Source organism: Heterocephalus glaber, unplaced genomic scaffold (genome assembly GCF_053883595.1).
Source record: "Heterocephalus glaber isolate CG9 unplaced genomic scaffold, H.glaber_assembly_v1.0 deba00001755, whole genome shotgun sequence".
In the NCBI taxonomy this organism is placed as follows: domain Eukaryota; kingdom Metazoa; phylum Chordata; class Mammalia; order Rodentia; family Bathyergidae; genus Heterocephalus; species Heterocephalus glaber.
This window is the reverse complement of record NW_028258453.1, coordinates 2,617,987-2,644,186: the sequence shown is the minus strand read 5'-3', so window position 1 is coordinate 2,644,186 and position 26,200 is coordinate 2,617,987. Positions and strand designations below refer to the sequence as shown.

The following is a 26,200-nucleotide window of genomic DNA, read 5'->3' as shown; positions in this document are numbered from 1 at the left end:
TTTAATATTCTTTCCCCAACCCTGCCAACCTCAAGTGATATTGGTGAATGCCTTAAAATATGTAAAGATATTCAATGTTTCATTTACCCTCTGGGAATTTTAACTCTTGTTTTCACGTACATTAATAATATCTTGGTGTAATTTTTCCCAAGAGAATGTATCCAAAAAAATGTATGCATAGATTTACATATATAATTGTTAATAAGCCTACTAAGAAGAAAACAGCCTTCCATCCAGGTGGAAATGATATCGCTTTAAATCAAAGTGTAAAAGTATTTTTACAAAGCTGTAGAAGAATGCCAGGCTATAAATCAAAAGCAATTAGGAAATATAAATGGCAATTTTGATAAGTAGCTACCTATTTGATGGTTGTGTGCACACTACAATCTCTACTATGCCTTATCTGCCATTTTGTCTGTCAAAATGTGTGCACCATTTTTATCTGGAAGCAATTCCAAATAGTTGGGAGGATCACCCTATCTCCCATCACGCATGCCAGAGGGACAAACATCTCCTTTCCAGCTCCCTGTCTATGCGGGTATAGGTATGTGATGATGAACTTTGAGGGAGTAATCAAAAGGCCTGGAGGGAAACAGATTAGTAGGATTAACTACTGACTAACTAGAGTCCTACAAAATTTTAGTTTATAGAAAAGGCAGTAAATCAAACTGGGGTAATAGTGTTGTGAGGTTTAGCGGATCTTTTGAAGTCTTTATCTAGAAGCATAAAGTGTAAACTCTTTACAAGTGACTTAATGTGATATCTGGGACTGCTTCAAAATATTCCAGCAAAAACACTTCAAAAATATTTAAATGGGACCAGGGATGTAGCTCAACGATGCCGTGCCTGCCTGGCAAACACAAGGTCCTGAGTTCAATTCCTGGTACCAAAAAAATTTAAGTGGAAAATAGACTTAAGATTGGTGGAACTGCAATAAATTGAGGAATGCGAAATGACTACAAGAGCTTATTATACACTGTGTATGAGCTGTTTGACAGCTGTGTCTGTTTGACATTTTTCATAAAAACATTTACTTTGACTTGGATCTGGAATGTCCCACAATGACCCACAGTGTCTTGAAGGCTCAGTTCCCAGCTTGTGGCACTCTCAGGAGGTGATGGAACCATCAAAAGGTGAGATCTCATAGAAGGAACTTAGGTCAACGGGGCTTGCACTTCAAAGAGATATTGGGGCCCTGGTCCCTCCTGGCTCTTTCTGCTTCCTGGCTGCCACAAGATGGGTGGCTTCCTCTGGCACATGCTCCCATTATGATGTCCTGCCTCACCACAAAGCAACACGCCAACCAACTATGGACTCAAACCTCAAAAGCCATGGGATAAAATAAAGTTTTCCTGCTTAAAAGTTGATCATTGCTTCAGCCATAGCCAGTCAGTCACAGGGGATTTAGCAGCTGTTGCAGGCTGAGAAACAGACTGCCAACAAGTTGTCTGCAGCCTGCAAGAGAAAGAACTGGAGGCTGAAGAGGGTGAAAGAAGCAGCTCAATCTGCAATTGAACAGTACTTCCTAAAGAGGGAGAAAGAGTCCAAGGCCATGAAGCTGTGGCCTTGAGATCCCATGGCAGCTGCAGCAGTGAAGTGGAGAAGGACACCCAGGAGAAGATGGGAATCCTCCAGACCTACTTCCAGCAGAACAGGGAAGTCCTGGATAACCTCTTGGACTTTCACTAAGACATCGACCCAGAAATCCATGAAAATTACCACATAAATGAATACGAGAAAGAAGTGCTTATTCCTAGACTGGCCTTGTAGATGCCCTCATGGAACATGAAGCTTTAGCACAGTTGGTTTCTTTTCTTAAGAAATAAATTAAATTACTTCTTGTGTTAAACAAATAAAGCTGATCATCACAGGTTTTCTTTCACCATGATAAAAATCTAGCATAATCTTAAAATTTTTTAAGTCCAAGAGTACAGCAGGGAGTGTCCAAGAGTGTGTGGGACATGATGGTGACACCAGGGGCACCACAGTCAGCAGTAGCTTCTTCCTGAGCCTGCCTGAGGCTATGCCTGGGTTCCCTTTGTTGCTGCTCCATTTCTGAGGTGGAATCTCCAGTCTTCCTGGAGATTCAGTGAGCTATCCAATATCCTTACACTGCAGGATTATTTTCTACTTAGGTTCCTGTAGTTTGTGTCTAAGAACTTGCCTGGTAAAACTTAGCCAATTAAAACTCTAGATGATTGTTTTGGTTGTCTCATCCACTGAGTGTAACTAGTTAACATGCAACTGGGCCAAGGATGAGAACTATGTTTTAGGAACATAGCTCTTCTCCCTTCCTAAACCATTGAACTTGATGATTCCTCTCATACTAATTACCTTCCTGTGCTACTAGCTTATGGCCTCAGAATTCTCAACACAGCTCTCTACCCAGCTACTACTTAACATGGTGACTTGGAGACTGAAAGCTATTTGCCTTTCCTAGTCTAGGCAAAGCAAAACAAACAGGAAACTCTGCCACCTCCACTCTTTACAAATATCACTTATTTTTTAACTTATTATAAACAAGTTCAACTATGGTTTTGACAAGTGGCTATTTCAAAATACTAGCAAAGAGGATTTTGAATGTTCCTAACACACACAAAAAAATGATAAAGGTTTAAGGTGATGAATACACCAGTTGCCCTGAACTGATCAGTGTACATTGTACATAGGTATCGAAATGTCACACTGCACCCCATAGATATGTTCAACTACGTGGCTCTTAAAAATAAATGTATATAGGGCCAGGGATTTAGCTCAATGGTTTCACCGCCTGCTGAGCAAGCGCAAGGACCCAAGTTCGATCCCCGGCACCAAAAAAATAAAAATAAATAAAAATAAAAATAAAATTAAAATAAACATATATGAAAAATAAACAAATAACAAATGAGTATCATCAATACTATTGTGTCTGATTTTTCTCTTCTTCCTTTCCCCCCATCCAGTTGGAAAGGTATATACAAAGCCACTTTGTGATAATCCATTAATTCACTAATTCATTAATCTATGAATTAATCAAGTCATCCATGAATGGGTTAATCAACCCATTTATGAAGGCAGTGCCCTCATAATGCACTCAGCTCCCTAAAGTCTCACCTCTCAGCACTTCTACATGGGAGGCCATGATATAAATGCTCCCTCTTGTGTTCCCCTTTCCAGGTTCAGGAATGGAGCCAGTTGGTGAAGGAAAGAAATGTCTCTCTCCACAAGCTTTCTTTTTCTCTTCTCCCTATGTGGTGATCTTTTCTTCTGAAACACTCAGACTCTTGGAAGGATACACAGGCAGGGGGAAGAAGACTTAGAATGATCCCTATAATTTCTGAGCCCCAAGAGCTACAGAGAATAGATTCAATTCCATCCACAGAATCCAGAGTTTTTGACAATAGAGCTCAGATGAGGTTAGAACCCACAGGCTTGAAGAAGTTGCAAACAGGGCCGGGGATTTAGCTCAGTGGTTTTGCCACCTGCTGCACAAGCACAAGGACCTGAGGAAAATCCCCAGTACAAAAAAAAAAAAAAAAAGAAGAAGAAGTTCCAAGTGACAGGCTTAGGGTCAGATGAACACCCTGCCAGGAAAGTTTCTACTCATCACCAGGCCTGTTAGTCTGTCCCCTCTGAGCCTGGGGACAACAAGAAAGACAAATGATGAATACCAGTACAGAGGAGAGAAACAGCTCCAGTATTAGGGAAGCAACAGAGGAATGGGGAGGGTAGAAGATAAATGATAGAACAGACTGTTCTCCACTTTTTCCTCCACACTCCAAGAGCAAAGGAGCTCAGTCATGGCTATAGATTAAGATCACCTAGAAGTTTTTAAATACCAGGGCCAACCCAGGACTACTGGTCAGCCTCTCCGGCAGGAAGGCCTAGGAGTAAGGATTCCTAAAGCTCTCCAGGTATAGCCATCGCACAACCAAGGTGGAGAGGAGGAGACCTCAGCAGTGATTGTGAGCAAGACATGCTAACATCCATGGGAGTGAGCCATAAAAGTAGAATGAGATTGTGGATTCATAAAAACTGGCTGAAAATGTATTAGAGTTGAGAAGAAATCAGGAGTTTCCCCCTACCCCCAAGGAAAACTTAGCAGTCTTTGGAAAACTAAATCTGATGCTTAAATTCCCAAAGAGCTAAGAATCCCTGAACATATGAGTTATACATGAAGTGTGGGCAAAAATAACATCTACCTTGTATGTGGTTACTGTGAGGTCTAAAAGAGATACATGGAAGGCTCTTGAGGGCAGAGATTTGGTCTGTTTTGCTCAATACCTAAAATCCTTTCTGGCACACAAGAAGCTCTCAAAGGTATTCACTGAACAAATCATCTCAGGAAAGTGCTAACCCAATGTAAACTTACATTAAAGATCAGCCTGTATAACCCATTCAATTAATAATCAGCTCTTCCTATATGAGTTCCCCAAAAGTGAGGACTGAGACAAGCTAATGGGCTCAGGAAGTTTATTTGGGGGAGTAAACACAGGAAACCAGAAAGAGAAACACGGATGAAACAGAAAGAAGAAGGAAAAACCTATAAAGGATGTTTCATTGATCTTACTGTGCTGAGTGACTAAGCTCAATCCCACTAGGGGAATATATTATTCCATTTCTTGTTTCTGTAAGAAAATACCTGAGGCTGGGTATGTATAAAGAAATGAGGGTTATTTAGGTCACTGTTTTGGAGGCTGAAAGCCCATAATCAGACAGTCCCAACAATTTGTTCCCTGGTGAAGGCTTACTTGTGGATGGCATCATGGTGTGAGCATGGCTAAGAGCTGAAAGCCAACTGAAGTGTAGGCTTCACTCATTTCTAACACCTCACTCTCACAAACATTGACTCAAGGTCTCACAAGAACCACCTTATTCCTTCTGAGATCAGTGGTCCCATTGACCTAACTACTTCCATTTAAAACCCACTTTTTTTTTTCAGTACAGGACATTGAACCCAAAGCCTTTATGCTAAGCTATAGCCCCAGCCCTTTTTTATTTTTTAAGATAAAGTGTTGTTAAGCTGCCCCACGATGGACTCAAATTTGTGATCCTCCTGCCCCGGCCTCCTACAGTGCTGAGATTAACAGTGTGGGCCCCCATATCCAGCTAGTACCAACTCCTTAAAGGTTACACCACTTCCATATACCACCACAGAGGGGACCAGCTGCCCAAAACACAAACACTTGGGGTGCAAACTCAAGCCATTACCAACCCATAGCAAGGAGTCATGCAGAAATAAAGCTTAGAGCCTTCTGGGCCACCATACCACCACCCCCAGCACCAAGGAGGGGCCTTCTGGACGGCCGTACCACTGCCCCCAGCCCCAAGGACCAGAGCGGCCCCCAGTGCCAAGGAGGTGAGCCATGCAGGTGCCCACAGCTCACCTAACCCTCCCCCACTGAAATGAGAAGACATGTAAACAAGTCTCAAAACCAGACTTCCAGATCACCTAAAGCAACTCCAAAGGGAAATGAGATGGAACACTCGGATACTCAACCACCTGGACTCCCTGAACTGGCAACAAAAGAGGATCTGGAAAAAATGAAATCAGAACTAATTTCTCAGATAACAGCACAGATTGTGCCCATACTGCAAGACATTATTAATAAATCTTTTATTGTTTGTTTGTTTTTGGTACCGGGGATCGAACTCAGGACCTTGTGCTTGCAAGGCAGGCACTGGAACCACTGAGCTAAATCCTCGGCCCAAATCTAGAGAGGACACAGACAAAAAAAATAGAAGAGCTAAGGAACATGATAGAATTTTAAAATAGGAAACAAATGGAATTCATAAAACAGATACAAAGAGATTTCCAGGAGATTAAAAACTCCATTGAAAATTTACACAGGAGAATGAGCCAATGTGAGGATAGAATTTCAGATATAGAAGATAAGATTGCAATTAGTGACCAGGAAAAGAAATTTTTTTAAAAAATAGTAAGGGACTACGAGAAATCAATCCTGCAGCTGCTACACGAAACAAAGAAGAATAACATAAGACTGATCTAAGTCAATGAAGAAACAGGAGAGAGTGCAGATGACATAAAAAAGAATTGTTCACAGAAGTGATGGCAGAAAACTTCACATGCAGATAAATGAGGCATATAGGACTTCAACCAGACTTGATCAAAAAAAAAATATACACATAGGCATATATTTGTTAAGATTCCAGAAACACAGCAGAAGAACAAAATTCTACAAGCAGTGAGAGAAAAGAAACAAATCAAATACAAAGGAAATTCCATCAGAATCACAGCAGACTTTTCAAAACAAACCCTCAAGGCAAGAAGAGCTTGGAGTGAAGTACTTCAAGCCCTAAAGGAAAACAGCCTCCAACCAAGATTAATGTACCCTGGGAAACTATCTTTCAAAATTGATGGAGAAATAAGATACTTTCATGACAAACAGCACCTTAGGAATTTCATGAATACCAAACCAGCACTCCAAAAATTTTAGGCAATATCCTAGGAAAAGACAATGAGGATCACAACCCAAGGAAGCCAAGCAGAATGAATCCATCAGGAATGACAAGAAATTAAGCGCAAAAGGGGAGAATACAACAGAAAGAAAAAGTCATGGCAATGATAAGTCAATATGTATCAGTTATAACCATCAATGTTAATGGTCTCAATTCACCAATCAAAAGAAATAGACTAGCAGAACAGGCCAAGAAGCAAGGTCCATTTATAGCTAAATGGCTACATATTAAGGCCATACTCTTAAGTGAAATAAATAGGACACACATGTGTAAATAACAAATAGTAGCTCTAGTGTGAGGAAATTAAAGAGTAAACAAGGATTAAAGTGATTAAAATGAATAATGGATAATTTGAAAAAAGAAGAAAAGGTCCGAAGGGGAAGTGGGAGGGGAAGGGGAAAAGAAAGAAGGGAAAGGAAAAATTATGAGAAAAAAAAAAAAAAACGGAAACAAAGTCTATGTAAAAAGGGAAGGGTGGAGGGGATGATGGGTGCACAGGTAACAGGGAAAAAATAAGAACCAAGATACATCATGTACAGGTACAAGCACCCAATGATGAATGTAAATGTATTATATACCTAAAATGTACCACTAAAAGAATTTCAGCAAAAGAAAAACAAAAAAGAGGATCCAACAATATTCTGCATACAAGAAACAAACTTAATTAAAAAGAAACTCAGACTGAAAGTTAAAGGGTGGAAAACAATACTCCATGTGACAGGAACACCAAAAAAAGCAGTAGCTGTCCTCTTTGCAGATCAAGTGCATCTCAAACCAACACTGATTAAGAGAGACAAAGAAGGACACTACATCCTTGTAAAGGAAACAATCCAAGAGGAAGAGATGACAATCATAAACATATATGCACCAAACACTAGTGGACCCAACTGTATAAAACAAATACTAATAGACATCAAAAATCAAATAAGCACTAATACAATAGTAGTGGGGGACCTCAATAACCCACTGTTATAAATAGATCAACTAGACAAAAAATAAGCATTGAAATACTAGAACTCAATCAAACTCGTGAACAAATGAACTTAACAGATGTTTGCTGAATGTTCCATGGCACAAAATCAGATTATACATTCTTTTCATCTGCACACAGGTCGTTCTCCAAAATAAATCACATACTTCCTCATAGAACATGTTTGAGTAAGTGCAAAGGAACTGAAGTTATCCCCTGTATATTATCAGACCATAGCGTGATGAAATTGGAGATCAATAGCAAAAGAAAACGCAAGAATTTCATAAGCATATGGATATTGAACAACACATTTCTGAATAACCAATGGGTCACAGAGGAAATTAAAGAAGAAAGCAGAAGTTCCTACAATTAAATGACAATAACAATACAACATATCGGAATCTATGGGACACAATGAAAACAGTCTTGTGAGGGAAATTCATAGTAGTGAATACTCATATTAGGAAAACAGAGTGAGCTCAATTAAACAACCTGATGCTGAACCTCAAGCTTCTAGAAAAAGATGAACAGGACAAACCCAAAGCTCATACAGGGGAGGAAATAATAAGATCAGAGGAGAAATCAAGGTAATGGAGACTAAGAGAATGCTACAAAAAATCAATGAAGCCAAGGTTGGCTGTTTGAAAGAATAAACAAAATTGACAAATCCTTAGCCAACCTTATCAGAAAAAGGAAAGAAAAGGCCCAAATCCATGCAATTAGGAATGAAAAAGGCAAAATTACAACGGACCCAGCAGAAATCTACAGGATTATCAATACCTACTTCAAGAACCTATACTCCAATAAGATGGAAAACACAGAAGACATGGACAGGTTCCTAGATATGTATGAATTACCAAAGATGAACAAAGAAAACATAAAAATTCTAAACAACCCAATATCAATCAATGAAATTGAAAACGTAACTAAAAATGGGCCAACTGAAAAAAGCCCAGGTCCAGATGGCTTCACCACTGAATTCTACAAGAAATTTAGAGAGGAACTACTCCCACTACTGTTTCAACTCTTCAATGAAATTGAAAGGGAAGCAATACTCCCAAATTCATTCCTGGAAGCAAGCATCACCCTGAACCCCAAAGCAGAGAAAGGCACAACTGAAAAAGAGAACTATAGGCCAATCTCACTAATGAACATAAATACAAAAATCCTTAACAAAATACTGGCAAATATAGAATGCAAAAGATCATCAAGAAGATCATACACCCTGACCAAGTGGGATTCATCCCAGGGATGATGGGATGGTTCAACATATGCAAATCAATAAAGGCAATAACTGTATTACCAGAGTCAAGGACAAAAACTGTATGATCATCTCAATAGAAGCAGAAAAAGCATTTGACAAAATCCAACACGAATTTATGATAAAACCATACACAAAATTAGAATAGATGGCCTCTACCTCAACCTGATAAAAGCCATCTATGGAAAACCAACAGCCAATATCATACTAATTGGTCAAAAACTGAAATCCTTCACACTAAAATCAGGAACAAGACAAGGATGTCCACTATCACCACTCCTGTTTAATACAGTCTTAGAAACATTAGCCATAGCAACTAGACAAGAGAAAGAAATAAAAGGAATAAAGATAGGAAATGAAGAAGTCAAATTGTCATTATTGCTGATGACATGATACTCTATATAAAAGACCCCAAGAACTCCACCAAAAGTCTTCTAGATTTAATAAAAAAAATTCAGTAAAATAGCTGGATACAAGGTCAACACACAAAAATCAATAGCTTTCTTCTACAAGAACAACAGACTCACTGAGAAATAGGCCAAGCAATTCCATTCACAATACCATCAAAAAAATGAAATATCTAGGAATCAACCTAATGAAAGAAATCAAAGACCTCTTCTCTGAAAACTATAGCACTCTGAAAAAAGACATCAAAGAGGATATTAGAAAATGGAAAGACATCCCTTGCTCCTGGGTAGGAAGAACAAACAGAGTGAAAATGGCCATACTTCCAAAATTGCTATGTAGATTCAATGCAATCCCAATTGAAATTCCAGCAGCATATTTCACAGACTTTGAGAAAACAATCTAAAAATTCATTTGGAACAAGAAGAGACCTAGAATAGCAATATCAATTCTAGGCAACAGAGACATGGCAGGGGGTATCACAATCCCCAACTTGAAACTATGCTACAAAGCTACTGTGATAAAAACAGTATGGTACTGGTAAAGAAACACATCTGAGGACCAGTGGAACAGATTAGAAGATGCAGAAACAACTCCAGACACACTCAGCCACCTCATCTTTAACAAAGGAGCCAAACACCCTCACTGGAGGAAAAGCCTCTTTAATAAATGGTGCTGGAAAAATTGGGCTTCAACCTGACAAAGATTAAAACTAGACCTATGTCTCTCACCTTGCACTGAGCTAAAATTGAAATGGATTAAAGATCCAAATATCAGAATAGAAATTCTGAACCGGAATTCTGGAACAGAGGTTTACGTAGAACTTTTGAAGACATTGGTGTAGGAAAAGATTTTATGAACAAAACCTCAGTTGCCCGTGAACTAGCACAAACAATCAACAAGTAGGATCTCTTCTTATTAAAAAGCTTCTGCACAGCAAGAGAAACCACCAACAACATGAAGAGACAACCCACAATGTGGGAAAAAAGTTTCACCTGCTGTTCCTCAAAGGTCTAATATCCAGAATCTATAAAGAACTTTAAAAAATCAAACCTCCCAAATTTGAAGATCCTATCCAAAAATGGGCATCTGAAATGAACAGACATTTCTCACACAAAGAAGTAGAAATGGCAAATAAACATATGAAAAAGTGTTCAACATCAGTGGTCATTCTAGAAATGCAAATGAAAACAACGCTGAGATTCTACCTCACTCCAGAAAGAATGGCTGCTATCATGAAATCGACCAATAACAAATGCTGGTGGGGCTCTGGGGAAAGAGGAACACTGCCTCCTCCACTGCTGGTGGGAGTGTAGACTGGTGCAACCACTGTGGAAATCAGTATGGAGATACCTCAAAGAACTAGGACTGGAAGTCCCATTTGACCCAGCTATTCCCTGGTTGGGTATCTTCCCAAAAGAATTAAAAGAATCATACCACAGTGATATATGTGCACCCATGTTCATAGCAGCACAGTTTGTCATAGCTAAAACTTGGAAACAGCTCAAATGCCCATCAATTGGAGACTGGATAAAGAAAATGTGGGGTTTTTTTATATATAAAATGGAGTGCTACTCGGCCATAAAAAATGAGAAGTTAGGGCCAGGCATTTAGCTCAGTGGTTTTGTTGCCTGCTGTGCAAGTGCCAGGACCCAAGTTTGATCCTGGTACCAAAAAAAATATGAGAAGTTATAGACATTTATAGCTAAATTGATGAACCTTGAGTCAATACTCTTAAGTGAAATAAATAGGACCCACATGTGTAAATACTGAATAGTTTCTCTAGTGTGAGAAACTGAAATTGTAAATAAGGACTAAAATATATAATAGATAATGTGAAATAGGAAGAAATGGGGGAAGGGGAAGTGGGAGGGGTAGGGCAAAGGAAAAAGGGAAAGGAATTAATATGAGAAAATGAAAAAAATGGAAACAAAATCTTTGTAAATAGGGAGGGCAGGAGAATGGGGAAAAAAGTAAGAACCAAGAGAGATTATGTAAAGGTGCAAATTTCCAATGATGAATGTCATTATATTGTATATCTAAAATGTACTGATAAAATTAATTTTAAAAACAGAAATACAGCTTAGAATCCATGGCCTTGGGCTGAGATGGAGCACTGACTCACTGACTCATGCCCCAACCAGCTGTTGGCTATAATGTGTGTTTCAACTAACTCTATTACACTTCCAAGCCCAAACCTGTAGGCTAATCCAGCCCCTGGCCCTTGGGAGAAATATCTAGGACAGAAAGAGCTGAGACCTAGAGTGCTTGGGTTGAGAGGTGGTCTCACCATGCTGCACCAGCAAGCTGAGTTGGGCTGTGGGCACGTGGCAAGGGACACCTACAGCTCTGGTCCATACCTCCCACATAACCAAGTATTAAGAGGTGTTAACTATTAATGAAGTGCTGTGCCTGCCTCAGGAGACAGGCATGATATCTAATCACATAACAATTTTATAATTTAAAAGAGATTTGATTCTCTTCTCTGTCTAGACAGAAAATAAACTGGGAGAATGACTCAGACACTGTATATTTAAACAGAACATTGTATGTGCACCTTATGTTAAGACACGTTAGTCTCTAGTGTGGAAAGTCAGATTAATACACATTCCTTTGCAGGGAAACTAATTAAATTTTTCTATCTTCCTCTGTGGCTTCTATCAATTAAGTGTAATTTAAACTTTACCTGAGTCTCCCCGTAGAGGAAATAAAGCACACAACCAAAGTCCTGCAAAGCAAATACAGTGTTCTTAAGGGGAAACTTCTAAAGTATGAGATAAAAGCTGAGAACCTGAGTAGTTTGGAGTTCAGCTGAGTACATACTCTATTGTTCAAGGAGGGTAAAACTGGAAGGTAAAGAACTTAACAAATACACTGACCCCAATTATCCATTTCAAGATGTTAATAATGAAATTCATATTTCCCAAAATAAAGAAAAGCAAGCATAGAAGCAGATCAATTCACAGGGGGGAAAACCTATTTTATATAACATTAATTCCTAGGCTTCTTCTTTTTTATTTATTTTTGTATGAATTCTAGATGTTTCAGTGGGCTGATGAAAGGATTCAGTGAGGGAATGGTCAGATTAGAAAGAACATAAAACTGGGCCAGGGATTTAGCTCAGTAGTTCCGGTGCCTGCCTCGAAAGCATAAGGTCCTGAGTTCGATCCCCTGTACCAAAAAAAAGAAAGAACATAAAACTATTCTTGAAAAGGAATAGGAATATGCCCAGCCCTTCACAGCCTATGGGAGCTAATAGCTTGACATTTACAGAAATATCTCATTTCCACTGCATTATGCCCCTACAGTGTTCTTTAAGTGTTTCTTGGACTCACCAGATATTTCTCAGGTGTGTTTGTGAACACACTGGGTTCTGTCCCAGTGAGGCTCTCATCTCTCTCACCTGGGGTGTGGCCCTCAACACAGGCCCGCTGTCTTTCTGCCTCTGTCTCCTACTCTGTTGCAGGAGTGGCCAGAGAAACCACACTATCAAGTGTTATCTGATACATATCCATGTCCCCAAGGAATGCTTAGATGTACCAAATCCAATGAGGAAAGACTGGGGACTGGAGGGACAAATACTCGTAAGTCCTCCCAACCACATCAGCTCTGGGGGGTTCCTTCTTCCTTTGGAAGGAAACTCTTTGGTTCTCTTTTCCAAGAGGCATCATAGTCCCTCCAGGTATCCCCAAGTGGTCCTGGACCCCAATTTAGGACATTCCTCCCCCCAGTACTGGAGATGGAACTGAGGGAGTGCTGAGCTACATCCCCAGATCTTTCTGTTTTGATTTCACTAATTTGCTCCAGCTAGCCTCAAACTTGAAATCATTCTGCCTCTGCCTCTCAAGGAACTTGAATTACAGCTGGGGGTCTCCTTGCCCGGGGGGACTCTTGATAAAAACAAAAATGATTGTTTTTATTTCTTTTTACTCAGTTTCCAATTTTATTCTTTTTAATTTAATTCTTTCACTACTCAATTGCTCAATTAGTTTTCACTAATCATAGACAGGGAATCACTTTAAAATCAGACTGATTCAATAGGTCTCCGGTTGGGCAAAGTGGTAACTGATAACAAGCTCTCATGTTTCTGATTTTGGACTGTTATGGATGAGTGAGTTAAAACAATAGAGATGTGCCACACTCTGCATCAGATTTGAGTCCATTTATTAAGCTGGCAACCGAGAGGAGGCTAGTGCCCAGAAAGTTCTCTGGGCCCTGAGAAGTGGTTTGTTTTTCCTTTTTGCATTTTTTTTTTTTTTTTTGGTACCGGGGATCGAACTCGGGACCTTGTGCTTGCAAGGCAGGCGCTGAAACCACTGAGCTAAATCCCCAGCCCTTGTTTTTCCTTTTAAACCATGCTTTCAGTTGGGGAGGGCTCAAGGGGAGAACAAGTGGAATTTTACAGAAGCAGAACCATGCCAGGTTAGTGAGGGGGCAAAAGGAAGTTTCACACACTAGGTGAACTATAAAACATCCTGCAACTGGAACAAATTTACTGCCAAACAGGATGTGGATTTTGGGTGCTTTGTCTGAGCACAACCACACACTGGTGGTAAGACTCAAGATGGAGTCAGGTTGGTTATCACAGGACCAACCCTTTGGAAGCCAGGTTTGAGGGACTCAGATGATGAGACACAACCCTTGATCTCTAAAAGGTTACAGTTAGATTAGGAAAATTCAATGTTTTGTATTGTATACAACACAGTATAGTAACTATTTACATAGCATTTACATTGTATTAGATATTGTAAGTAGTTGAGAGATGATGTAAAGTGCATGGGAGAATGTGCACATGTTGTTTGAAAACACTAACGCACTTTATGTAAGCGACTTCAGCATCCACAGATTTTGACATATGTGGCAGGTGGGAGCAAAGTTCTGGAAGCAATCCCCATAGAGGGATGACTGTAGATGTTTTTCTGACTTAAAGCTACTCTCAAATAACACTTCTTTACCTCTACACATGTAGTACACGCACCTGGTAACAGAGTGACCCCTATTCCTCTCTCTTGTCCTTTCCATAGAGCTGTCATTCATTTCAATTACCCCTCTGCTAGTAATCACCTAATAATCATCATTATTACTACTTCAAGAAGCTTTCTTGGTTTCATTCAAAATAAGGGAGCTGGAGGGGCCAGGGATTTAGCTCAGTGGTTCCACTGCCTGCCTCGCAAGTGCAAGGACCTGAGTTCGATCCCTGGTACCAGAAAAAAATAAAATAAAAATAAGGGAGCTGGAAATGCAGCTCAGTGGTAGAGCTTATGCTCAGCTTACATGAGAGCCTGGGTCTCCTCAGCACCATACAAAAAAAGAATAATACAATAAATTATTTTATGTTACTTGCATTGATTCCTTCACCAACAACCTTCCTTTTTTTTTATGTAATCCAAGCCTCTGGCCTATGTCATCTTCCTTCCACCTGAAAACTTCCTTTAGCATTTCTTGCAAAGATCTGATAGTAACAAATTCCCTCAGTTTTTTTGGCCTGAGAAAATATCTGCCTTTGACTTTAGAAGGATAATTCTGCTGAATACAGAATTCTAAATTGGTGAGGCTTTGTGATCAATACCCTAGATATTTCATCCCACTCACTTCTTACTTGCCTACTTTCTGATTAGAGTCCAGTGTAATTGTGATCACTGTTTCTCTATGGGTAAGGGACGCCACCCCTCAACTACTGGCTTCTTTCAAGATTTTCTCTTCCTCTTTGGTTATATGCAGTCTAAATATGCCATGTCTCTGTAAGGGTTTCTGGAGTCATTTAACTTGTTGGGTGTTGTCTGAGCTCTGTGGATCTAGTTTGTAGTCTCTCATAATTTTGGAAAATTTCAACCATTATGGTTTCAAATATTTTTTCTCCATTATTCTTTTTTTCCTCTTTAAACCTCATGAAATTTTCCATTAATTCTTGAATGTTCTGTCCTATTCTTTATTGTTTTGCTTTGCTTTTTAGATTTTTGTCTTTGCATATCAGTTTGGGAAGTTTGTATTGACTTTGGGTTTGCTCCTGCTTTCTTCAACTGGGACAGTTTGCTGATCAGCCCATGGAGACATTCTTTTCTGTTAGAATATGTTTAATTTCTAGTATTTCCTTTTCATTTTTTCCTAGAATCTCCAGCTCTGATTACATTGCTAGGTTCTTGCATGTTGTCTACTTTTTATAACAGAGCCCTTAGCATATTAATCATAGGTATTTGAAATTTCTACTTGATAATTCTAAAAGCTGTCATATTTGAATTTTTGTTCTGATGGTGGCATTTTCTCTTTAGAGTATATGTGTTTTCTTGCCTTTTAGTATTCCTTGTAATTTTATGTTGCAATCTAGATGCATTGGATCAGCTAATAAAAACTGAGTTAATAGACTTTTAGTGTGAAGACTAATGGCTATCTGGGTAGACTTGGGCTATGTTTAATGTTTTTAGTAGCTGCTGCAGGCTTCAGTTTCCCCTCATATCCTTCTTTTTGTCCCATTAGTAAGGTGGGTGTTTCTTGTCATTTTAGTTTTATTCCTTCTGCCTTCCTTGCTTTTATCATAGTCTATATCACTAATGGGGAACCTTTTAGAGCTTTCAGTGAGAACAGACTGCTGTGGCATGCATGCCATAGGTTCACCACCACTAGTCTATATCCTTGAAGCCCTAACCTCTGTTGATCATTCTCACACTCTTAGTTGAGTCAGGATGGCTAAGGAGGCTGGATTAGGAGGAAATGTGCTTCTTCCAGGTGCAGTAAAGACCTTCACAAAGTCTTTACCTCTGAAGATTATCTTTATGAAAACTATGAGTATATTTCATGATTGCTCTCTTTCTGCCAGAGATACAGAGATATTTCCCAGATACTTACCAGGAGAACCTGGTAAGATTCTTAGAGCTAAAACCAATGGAATTATATGGGCTTCTAAGTAGCCCTAAGAGTTTCTTATTCTCATGTTGGTCCACATTCATGCTCCAGCAATTTGCAAAATTACCACCAAAATGTTCTTATCAGCTTGTAGCTCCAGCAGCTTTCATTACTGGTAAACAGCTTTGAGATGTGTCTCTCTAGCAGAGATTGTCCAAGAAAAGTTATCAGTTTTCAGTTTGTTCAGCATTTCCTTTTATAAGGATAGGAGTGACATCTTCCAAACTCTTCCCATGGAGAAGCTAAAATTGGAAGTCCTTTTAAAATTAACCTAAACACAAAGCTTCATTTAAAAAATAAGTTAGCAAGACACCTCAAAACCAGAGACTATCTAAGCCATTGAAGCAACTTCCTCAGAACACAGGAGTGGGCACATGAAAGCCTAAGTCCCTGGGGAAGATGTTTTGGCACAGAATGTCCACAGCCTCCTACAGAGAGGCCTGATGTCATTCTTAGCTCACTCTATACTAAAGATAATCTTTTCTTCTCTTTACTGAGTTCAAAGAGACATATATCCATGTACAATGTGGTCAACGCACTGGAATAAGAAGCCATACTCTGGTCCTTTTCATTTCTAAAGATGGAAAACTGACAATAAATAATTATAGTCTAGGGCATGTTGGTGTGAGGCAAATATTCTTGAATTTAAAAATTGCATGCCCTCATTCAGTTTCATGCTGTCTCAATCCTAACTTAGAACATGTTCACTCCCTGGTCTAGGGTACATTTTTCAAATGTGCAAGTGATCCTACCATCCATGTCCCAGTGCTGACAGCACGAGAGTCTCATTCAAATATGAAACAAGACTGGAAAGCAAAGAAATACAAACTAAAAGAAGAATGAGGTTGATTTTTACCCACAGTACATTCCCAAAATGAGAAAGTCCAGCAGAGCTGAGAGCCTGGTGGGGTGGAACTCAGATGTGCAGTCACCCGGATTGGAGTCTCAGCTGACCATTGTCTTGGGAATATGAAGTAACCACACATCCCTAAGCCTTGGGGATCTCAGATGAAAATGGGAGCATGAGTGCACCAGTTAACATTGTAATGAAGATTAAATGACAGAATCCATGAAGAGTTTAAGACAGCATTTGACAGACAGTGACAATTCTATTCAATTGTCAGCAAGTCCAGTGTCATTGCACATGTCTGAAACACTCCAAATGTGTTGCTCCACACATGGATGCCGTGGACCCATGCATGACAAACCTATTATAGCCTGAAAGTGCTTTATCCTCCACACCCCTTATGGTTTATCTGTCCCCAGTGTTTCTTTACTCCTCTAAGTGTCTACCAGGTTTTGAGCTCCCATTTTCTTCACTTCCAATTTCCATCTGTTTCTCTATTTACAATTCCATTGCCTTGTACTTCATGGAAGAATTTCAGCTTCACTAAGTTTGTTGTCAGAAAAATCTCTGGACAGGACTTGCACTTCCTCTCCACCTCTTCCCACATGGGAAGACCCCTCCCTCTTGACCCTGTTCTGACACCCCAGATTCCCTACCCACCTGACAAACCTTAGTGGGTGACATTATAAGCAATACATCCCTTTAAATGGCAATATAGAAAGAGAGAATGTCAGAGAGAGAACTTAAATGTTCATCCCCTATGACTCAGTAATCTCATTTTTTTAAATATATTCTAAGAAAATAATTAAAAATATTGTGGGAAAATACAGCATAGAACATTTTCCAATGCAGCCTTATTTATGATAGTGATAAATTAGTGGCAAACTAAATCTAAGGTAGAAGAATGTTTAATTAACTTATGACACATCTGTATCGTGGAATATTATGCAGTCATTAGAAAGAATAATTACAAAGACTACAGAGAAACTCAAAATACTGCTAAAGAGTAAAGTGAAAAAGCCAGGGATGAAGCAGTATGTCACATATGATTGTAGTTATGTAAAGACATGAATGCATATAGCAAGATGTAAGGGAATATTCAAAGAAGATAGTAACTACATTAATGGGATTGAAGGGTTTTCTCTGTTTTTTTAATTTCTGTAGTATTATTCCATTGTTGTGCAATAAAAACAGGTCCCTTATAAATATAAATAAATAGTTACAAGCCCAAACTCAGCTTTCAGAGCATCTTATACTTTCAGCTAAAATGGCTTTACATTATAGGCTTAATTTTTCATGTATGGAGGATATTGTAGAGGCAAATATTTTTTCTTTCAGGATAGAATAAAGGAAGCAATTTTGTTTCCTAAGGAAAATTTGACCTCCACACTGAGTAATGTTACATAAAGATAATTCTCTTGCTCCTCTGCACTCAGGGTATGTGTTCTGAATTGCTTTTCCTCTCCTGGGGATGAATTTGAGCTGAGCCATCATCTCTCTCTTCATCTTGCTCTCCATCCAGCTGATGAGGAAGCATTTGTGAGGCTGGGGACTGGGCTTCCTGGCTTGCCTGGCCAAGCAAAGCGAATCGACCTGTCCGCTGAACAAGCTGAGACCTTGGCCAAAGGCTCATTCAAAACAAGCTAAATTGAGATATAATAACACTGCAATGAAATGCTTGTAGGTGAGGCAGTGCCAGCCAGCTGAACACATTCATCGACAGCAGGATGATAAATTATCTGGAATACCACCAGATAACACTGTTTTTTAATATAAAGCACCTGGAGAAATAAGGAGAATTAACCTTGCTAATATCTGAAAATAAATGCTATCCTTATAATCATAGTCTCTGACAAGGGGAGAGTGTGCAATAATGGTCTCCCTGCATGGGTCTCCCCCCTTTCTTTTTTATTTTTTTTTACAATGAAGATATTTTCTTTATTAAGCTTTATATGACAGTCATACCAGAAGTAAATAAATAGACATTACCATACTAGAACGGAAATGTTCTTGATTTACTCAAGGCAGTTTATAAAAGAAAAACAAATCCCTATATTAGTTTGTTTAAATGATGATTAGTTAACATTATAATTTGTTTTTGAGCCTTAATTTCCACAAATTCTAAAGATTGTCATATGAAATGACAAAATTAAAGAGAGTTCTGTTTAACTATACTCATAATCATTATTTAAAATCATTATTTTCTGGGTTCCTGTCACATGGAGAGCTGTTTTCCATCCTTTTACTTTCAGTCTATGAATTTTTTGAGTTAGGTGTGTTTCTTGTATACAGCATATTGCTGGATTTTGCTTCCTAATCCATTCTGTCAGTCTACTTCTTTTGATTGGTGAATTGAGGCCATTAACATTGATAGTTGTAATTGATAGATACTGACTCATCCTTGTCATGATGTTTTACTGTTTTGGCCCATATTTCTTTTTCCTCCTTTCCCTTTAGTTTCTTACCTTGTCTGGTGGCTTCCCTCTGTTGAGCCTCATGGAGTTGTGACCTTCGTTGCCTTTTTCTAGGATGTTGCTTAGAATTGTTTGGAGTGCTGATTTGGTGTTCATGAAATTTCTCAGGTGTTCCTTCTCATGGAAGTATCTAATTTCCCCATCGATTTTGAAAGACAATTTTGCAGGATACAACAGTCTAGGTTGGAAGTTATTTTCTTTTAGGGCTTGAAATACTTCACTCCAGGCTCTCCTTGATTTGAGGGTTTGTGTTGAGAAGTCTGCTGTGATTCTTATGGGCTTTCCTTTATAGGTGATTTGTTTCTTTTCTCTAACTGCCTATAGGATTTTGTTCTTCTGTTGGGTTTCTGGGATCTTGACTATTATATGTCTAGGTGTAGACTTTTTTTGATCATGGCTGGGTGGAGTTCTATGTGCCTCACTTATCTGTATGTCCAATTCTCCACCTCTGTCTGGGAAGTTTTCTACTATTACTTCTATGAACAGTTTTTTAATGTCAATTGTACTTTCTCCTGTTTTTTCATGGACTCCTATTAGTCTTATGTTATTCTTCTTTGCATCATCTAGCAGCTGTTGAATTGATTTCTCATGGTCCCTTACTATTTTTAAGAAATCTGTTTTCATGGTCCTTCACTGCAATCCTGTCCTCTATATCTGATATTCTATCTTCAGATTCCCTTAATCTGCTCTGCATGCTTTCAATGGAGTTTTTAATCTCCTGAATATCTGTTTGAATCTGTTTCATGGATTCCATTTCTTTCTTATGTTGGGCGATCATGGTTTCCATTTCTTTCTTATGCTGGGCATTCCTGGCTTCCAGCATGTTTCTGAGCTCATCTATTTTTTTATCTATTTCTGTTCTAGAGCCTCTAATCATGTCTTTCACTCTGCTCACCATCTCTGTAGTTATCTGGGAGATTATTGCTGCTTTGAATTTTTCTAGAACCTCATTCATCTGTTTTGTTACTTCCTGTGCTATCAGTTCAGGGTGTCCAGGTGATTGATTATCAGACTTTTGCACCACATTTTCCCCAGAAATTGCCTTTTGTGGGGTGGAAGTCTGGGTTTGTGACTTGCTTAAATGCCTTCTCATTTTTTTTGGTACTGTCCCTGGTTTAGTTCTTGGGTTGATATTATGAAGTTGTTTATTGTAAGTATCTTTGTTGATCTACTTAAAACCCTTATAGAATGATTGCTTCTCCAAGGTGTCTTCCAGATATAGCTGGTCTTTAGGTTTTGAGTCTCTAATGACTCTGAGGCTATCTCATTTTCATTATGCCAGGAAGGAAAACTGTTTAGATCAATCACAGCACCTTAGCCCAAGTCATACAATCAGCAACACCTTAGCATCAAATACCTCTTTAAGAATGACAAGTTGTGGTAGTTATTAATCTATCACCTTTAAAAAATAAAGGGCCTCCTTCAAGGTGTATCTCTGCTGTCACAATAGACAACATGGGCAGCAGTGTGCAGTTATAAGTCAATGAGTCTCAGTAAGCTAGACCCGTGAGATTCAGGCAGATTTCTGGTTGCAAGTCCCAAGTTGAGCTCCCTGTCCTCCTGCAGCGTTGCACTCTGCAAGTTTCTACTGCAGGTTTCAGCTGCTTTTCCCCTGAAGAAGTCCAGTTTCTGATGGAAGCTGATGATCCCCCCAACTTACCAATCATGGTGGTCTGCTGTGCCTTTATTGCAGAGATTTCCTTCACTTTTCCAGTGGGCTTGTTTTCATCAGGGAGCCTGAGACAGGCACTCTCTCTGTTGTTCACTTCTGGAGCTCAGGACAATGGCTTTTATATCCCCCTGTGCCTCTGTGGTGTGTAACCAAGTAACTGCACAGCCAAAAGGCCAGAGGCAGGGGCGTGGGGGTGGGGGTGGAGTGTTGTTTGAGGTGCCTGCATGGCCCAGCAGCCAGCCTGGTGGCTGGTGGCAAGCTGGTGGAGCAAGCCGGAGCAAGCAGGTCCCAGTCAGCCTGCAACCGCTTGCCCCACTCAGCCCCGCCTGGCTCTGTTTGGCCCAGCCATCAGCTGGTGGGCCTGCCCAGGGGGGGTCCTCCTCACCCAGTCCTGGTGGCTGGTGGCCTCTCCCCCCTTTCTACTGTCCCATCTATTTCCAGGTTCCTCCAAACCCAGTGAAAGGACAATCTATATACTCCGGGTTCCCCTCTTCATTCTCATAGGACTCTCTATGGACTGTCCTCACCACACACTAAGGCAAGCTTGTAACTCCCATACCGAACAGGTCATTTTCTCTCTTGACTTTTCTGTTACTCTGGATGGTGGTGAGAATTCCCTCCTCTGTGAGATATCCCCCCTCCCCTGGCTTGCATTTGCTCACTGTGTTGATTTCCTTCTACTCTTCAAGGTGTCTATTTTAATTCTCTCTGCATGAGTTCTTTCTCCTCTTTCTGCTTTTGAATGCTGTCATCCTTTAGCTTGCTTTGGCTTCTGTGTCTCTACATAATTTTCCTGGGCAATGTCACACATTTCTGTGACCTAACTCTCACTTACCCACTGGTAATTTACAGAGCTGTAATTACATGCCAGACCTGTCTCCTAAACACCAGGCTTTTGTACATCCAGCTTCTTAGACAATCCTCCCTGGGTGTTTCATGGGGATATGCCTTTATTCTGCATGTCCAGAGCTGAATTCATCTTAGCTCTCTCCCTCCAAGATCACTTATTCCTCCCCAAACACAGAAACCTAGGTGCCCTCATTGAGGCCTTTCTTCCTCATATGTAATTAAACACCATGTTCTTTTGATTTTACCTCTTAAATATTTCTCATATTAGCTACCTATACATCCATTGACTCTGCCTAAATCCAGGCTTTTGTAATCTGTATTAGTTACTTACAAGCCTCCTAATTTATAGTCTCTCTACCTCCAGTCTTGCTTCCTTCCTATAATTCATATTAGCATCAGAGTAACCTTATCATTCCTGAAAATAATTTAATGACCCTTCCTTCCCAGGAAGATCCCCAATCAACAAACATAAAAGACATGATGAGGAGACAAATTTGCCACTAGAACACCACAGTAATAGTGGCTACAAGCAAGACCCATGCACAAATGCTAAAACTAGTGGGTAAAGATTAAGAAGAAACAAGTAATTTATTTAATGTCAAATATGCTCCCCTGGAATATTTATTAATTACAAAGGCAAAGATAGTTTCTCGTTAGATAAATCTGGTATATATCACTTTAGAAGTGACTGTGATCAGTATCGCCAATAATAACCGTGTCAACCTCCACTACTTCCATATAGGTTGCACTTAGGTCTGCTCATCTTTTTTTTTTTTTTTTTCATACCGGGGATCAAACTCGGGACCTTGAGTTTGCAAGCCAGGTGACAGAAACACTGAGCTAAATCCCCAGCTAGGTTGCACTTAAAAGAACAAATCATTTCTGTAGTATCTGTGCCCAAAATTCATAATATCAGCATAATAGCGAGTATACTTCAGAGAAAATCAAATTGAAGGACATGCTGTAAAATACTTGATAAGTACATTTCCAACACATGAAGCTCAAAAAAGGCAAAGAAAAAAATTATCACAGATAAAGAATACCAAGGAAACAAAAAGACTAAAAGCAAGACGGTATCCTAGATTGAATCTTAGAACAAGAAAAAACTGATAAAGCTCTGAATAAAATTGAATTATTCAATGTTAATTTCTTCATTTCAATAATTGTAATATGGCTATGCATGATGTCAACATTGAAGAAATCTGAGTAAACAGCATGTGACTGTGTACTAGTTTTGCATCTCATGCAAGTCTAAAATTCTTTCAAAGTAAGTTTTTAAAATTCAGTATGTCCTGAGTACCTATAGAATAAAATCTAATTTCCTTAGCATGATATATAACATTCTTCATGACTGGACCTACTTCTCCTCACACACCTCTGTCTTCCAACTTTGCTCAAGACACACTCAATGTTGGAGCTGTAGGAAACTCCTGACCTGTGTCTTCACCCTTCCCTGATCCTGTACCAAAATATATTTAACTAGATAATTCATAAACAACAGAAATTTATTACTCACAATTCTGGAGGATGGGAAGGCCAAGATCAAGGTGCTGATAGATACAATGGTCTTCTTTTTACCTAAAAGACAGTGTCTTATCACTTTGTCCCCAAATGGTGGAAGCAGCTCCCTTCCAATCTTTTGAAATGACACTGAACCCATTCATGAAGGCTGAGCCTTCATAACTTAGTCACACCCTGAAAACTCCCACTTCTTAATACTACCATGCTGTATAGTAAGTTCTAAATATCAAGTTTGAAGGGACCCCAAATTCAGACCACAGTGCCTTGTACCATTTTTCTTTAAACATAAAACACGTAATGCATGAGACTCACATACAATTTCTTTCCTGATTTTGTTATTAATGGTATAGAACTAAAAATCTAAGTTCCCTCATTCCCAAACCACTGGACTTACCAAGCCAATCTGATTCCAATCCACTCATTGGATTCCCATGTTATAACATGACATGTTACAACCAAGTCAAAGCAGCCAACTCAATAATGCTATCAGCTTAATTGATGTTTTTGACAGGAGTAACACCTTATAATGGTATGTGTCACAAAATAGAATTGAGGACTCTGAACTCAATCATCTCAAAAGCAAACACTGCAATCAGTTTTCATGAAGCTGAAGATGGGCACATTTACCAAGTGGACAGTTCTGCTATTTTCAATCTTATTACAATGCTGTATAAATCCCGATTTAAAATGAATGTCACAGTGAAGAAATTACTGGTGCATATATGAAACATCCTGGCCTAGCTCCTTAATATATTCACAAACAGGGATTTGATTCTTTTATTAGTAGTTAGAAAAGGTTGCATTAATATTCAATAGTTAAAATGTGCCATTCTAAATTTTTCATAATTTCCCAAGAGGGAATAAATTTTCTTGAAAATATTCCCAGGAGGTGAATGACTTTAATAATACCATGTCTGTGAAGATGGCAAATAAAGTGGCTCATAGACATGCTTTGGCAAACGGCTGAAATAGCTTTTCTTTGTAGACAAGTGTTAGCCCTGCTCATTTGAGTTGATGGAGATTGGTTTGCCTCTTTATATAATATGTTGACAATTCTTTAAGTCCTATTGACTTTTTGGTTCCCAAGTTCTTTCTTGAAACCTTTATAAGCTCATACTTTAGTCGAGAGAGCATAAAGGGAACAGACAAATAAAACCGGAGGTAACTGAATTCTTAAATAAAAGAAATGAGTGCTAAGTGAAATTTTCTAGGTCTCAAACTTCCACTCTCTCCTTTCTTGTTTGCAGAGGTGAAGGGTGGTCTTTATTTATTTGTTTATTTATTTACTTTAATAGCAATTTGAAGAGCAGGAGAAACGTCTTACTAGAGTGAAGAGCTACGAGAAGCCACAAGAACAGATGAGCAGTCTTTGGAAATCCTATGGAAAGCTCTTCTTCCCAGGGTGCTGCAGAGCATGGTGGAGCCCTCTGAAGCTCCCAGGTGGGACCAGACAGAAAGAGTCACAGCAGCTATACATGTAGCTAGTGATTGACTCTCCTCTAGAAATTGTTCACTACCAGGGAAATAACACTGTTCCTTGAAAGCACCTTGTGAGATGAGTCCAACCTCTTGAAGAAGGAGCTGCTTTTCTGTGTCCTGGAGTCTAGAGGTAGATTGGTAGATATGGATCCGAGGTAGGTAGCAGCTCCCACACAGGCACCCATTCAAGGGAAAAGAAAAAAACACCAGAGGTGGTGGGGGGAGAATAGGGGGGAGATTTTCCAAGCCCATCCCTGTCTCTGGACAGAGAAACACAACAGTGTCCATAGAACAGCAACTGTTCTGAGAGTAATAATGGCTTCATGGAAATGTGTTGGGAGAATATAAAGGTAGTTAAATGACAGAGAGAGAGAGAAAGATAGATAGATAGATAGATAGATAGATAGATAGATAGATAGATAGATAGACAGGAAAACAGAGAGACAGAGAAACAGAGAAACAGAGAGAGAAAGAGAGATCAACAGTGATAAACATACATTCATAGGAAAGGTTCTAAGAGGTATATTAATAGTACTTATCACTGTTCACTGAAATTATAGGTTGGCATGTTCTTTGCTCCTTTTTGCATCTGTAGAACATTTAACCTTTTTTCTTTTTCTTTTTCTTTTTTTGGTACAGGAGATTGAATTCAGGACCTTGTGCTTGCGAGGCAGACAGCGGCACCACTGAGGTAAATCCCCGGCCCCAGAACATTTAATCTTTACAAGTCTCTGGGATAACCTTGTTCACTCACTAGGAGTCGCCAGTCCAGGCAGTATCCTCTCTATGAAGAGATTACAACCAATGATATGCTCCTCTTGAGCCTATGGTTTGGTAACAGAACCAAAGTGTAGACAGAAACAAAAATTACACAGGATCTGGGCACATTGCTCAGTGCTTTCATTAAAAAGATAGACTTTCTAGAGAAATGCCTATTAATGGCCAATTATCACCCAAATTTTTCCATATTAACTTCCTTTATTATCTTAACCATTGTTAAATGAATGTATAAAATTACAAAGTGATTACTATAAGGACAACATTAAACTATTAATGAATGTAATTCTAAATATAGCACAAAATATTAACCGCATACTCTACCCCACACACATACTATTCCTACAATACAAGGAAACAAACTATTTTCTCTCCTAGTTTTTATTTTGTACATTTTTTAACTTACATCTGAAATTAATTGGGATTGACAATTGCTCTAAGCTGTTACAATAAAACAAGTGTATACTTGTGGTTTACTGACCTCAAATTCTGTGAGTGTCCATGGTCTCCTACAGAAATGGTAAGATAAATATTTTGTGATAAAATTAGCAGACTTGACTGCTCATAGACACTATTTGTCTAAGGA

At 39.1% G+C, this 26,200-nt stretch overlaps 1 long non-coding RNA gene and 1 pseudogene across 3 annotated transcripts in view; one reads left to right on the top strand and one right to left on the bottom strand.

Moving 5' to 3' along the window:
* Window positions 1-26,200, bottom strand: part of LOC101708188 (uncharacterized) — a 392,264-nt gene that overhangs the window by 320,058 nt on the left and 46,006 nt on the right. For all 3 annotated transcript variants that reach the window (XR_015447370.1, XR_015447371.1, XR_015447372.1), the window contains exon 5: window positions 23,354-23,415. This is a non-coding gene — a long non-coding RNA (uncharacterized LOC101708188). The remainder of the gene's footprint in view (window positions 1-23,353; window positions 23,416-26,200) is intronic.
* Window positions 1,052-1,770, top strand: LOC101721240 (V-type proton ATPase subunit G 1 pseudogene; annotated as a pseudogene).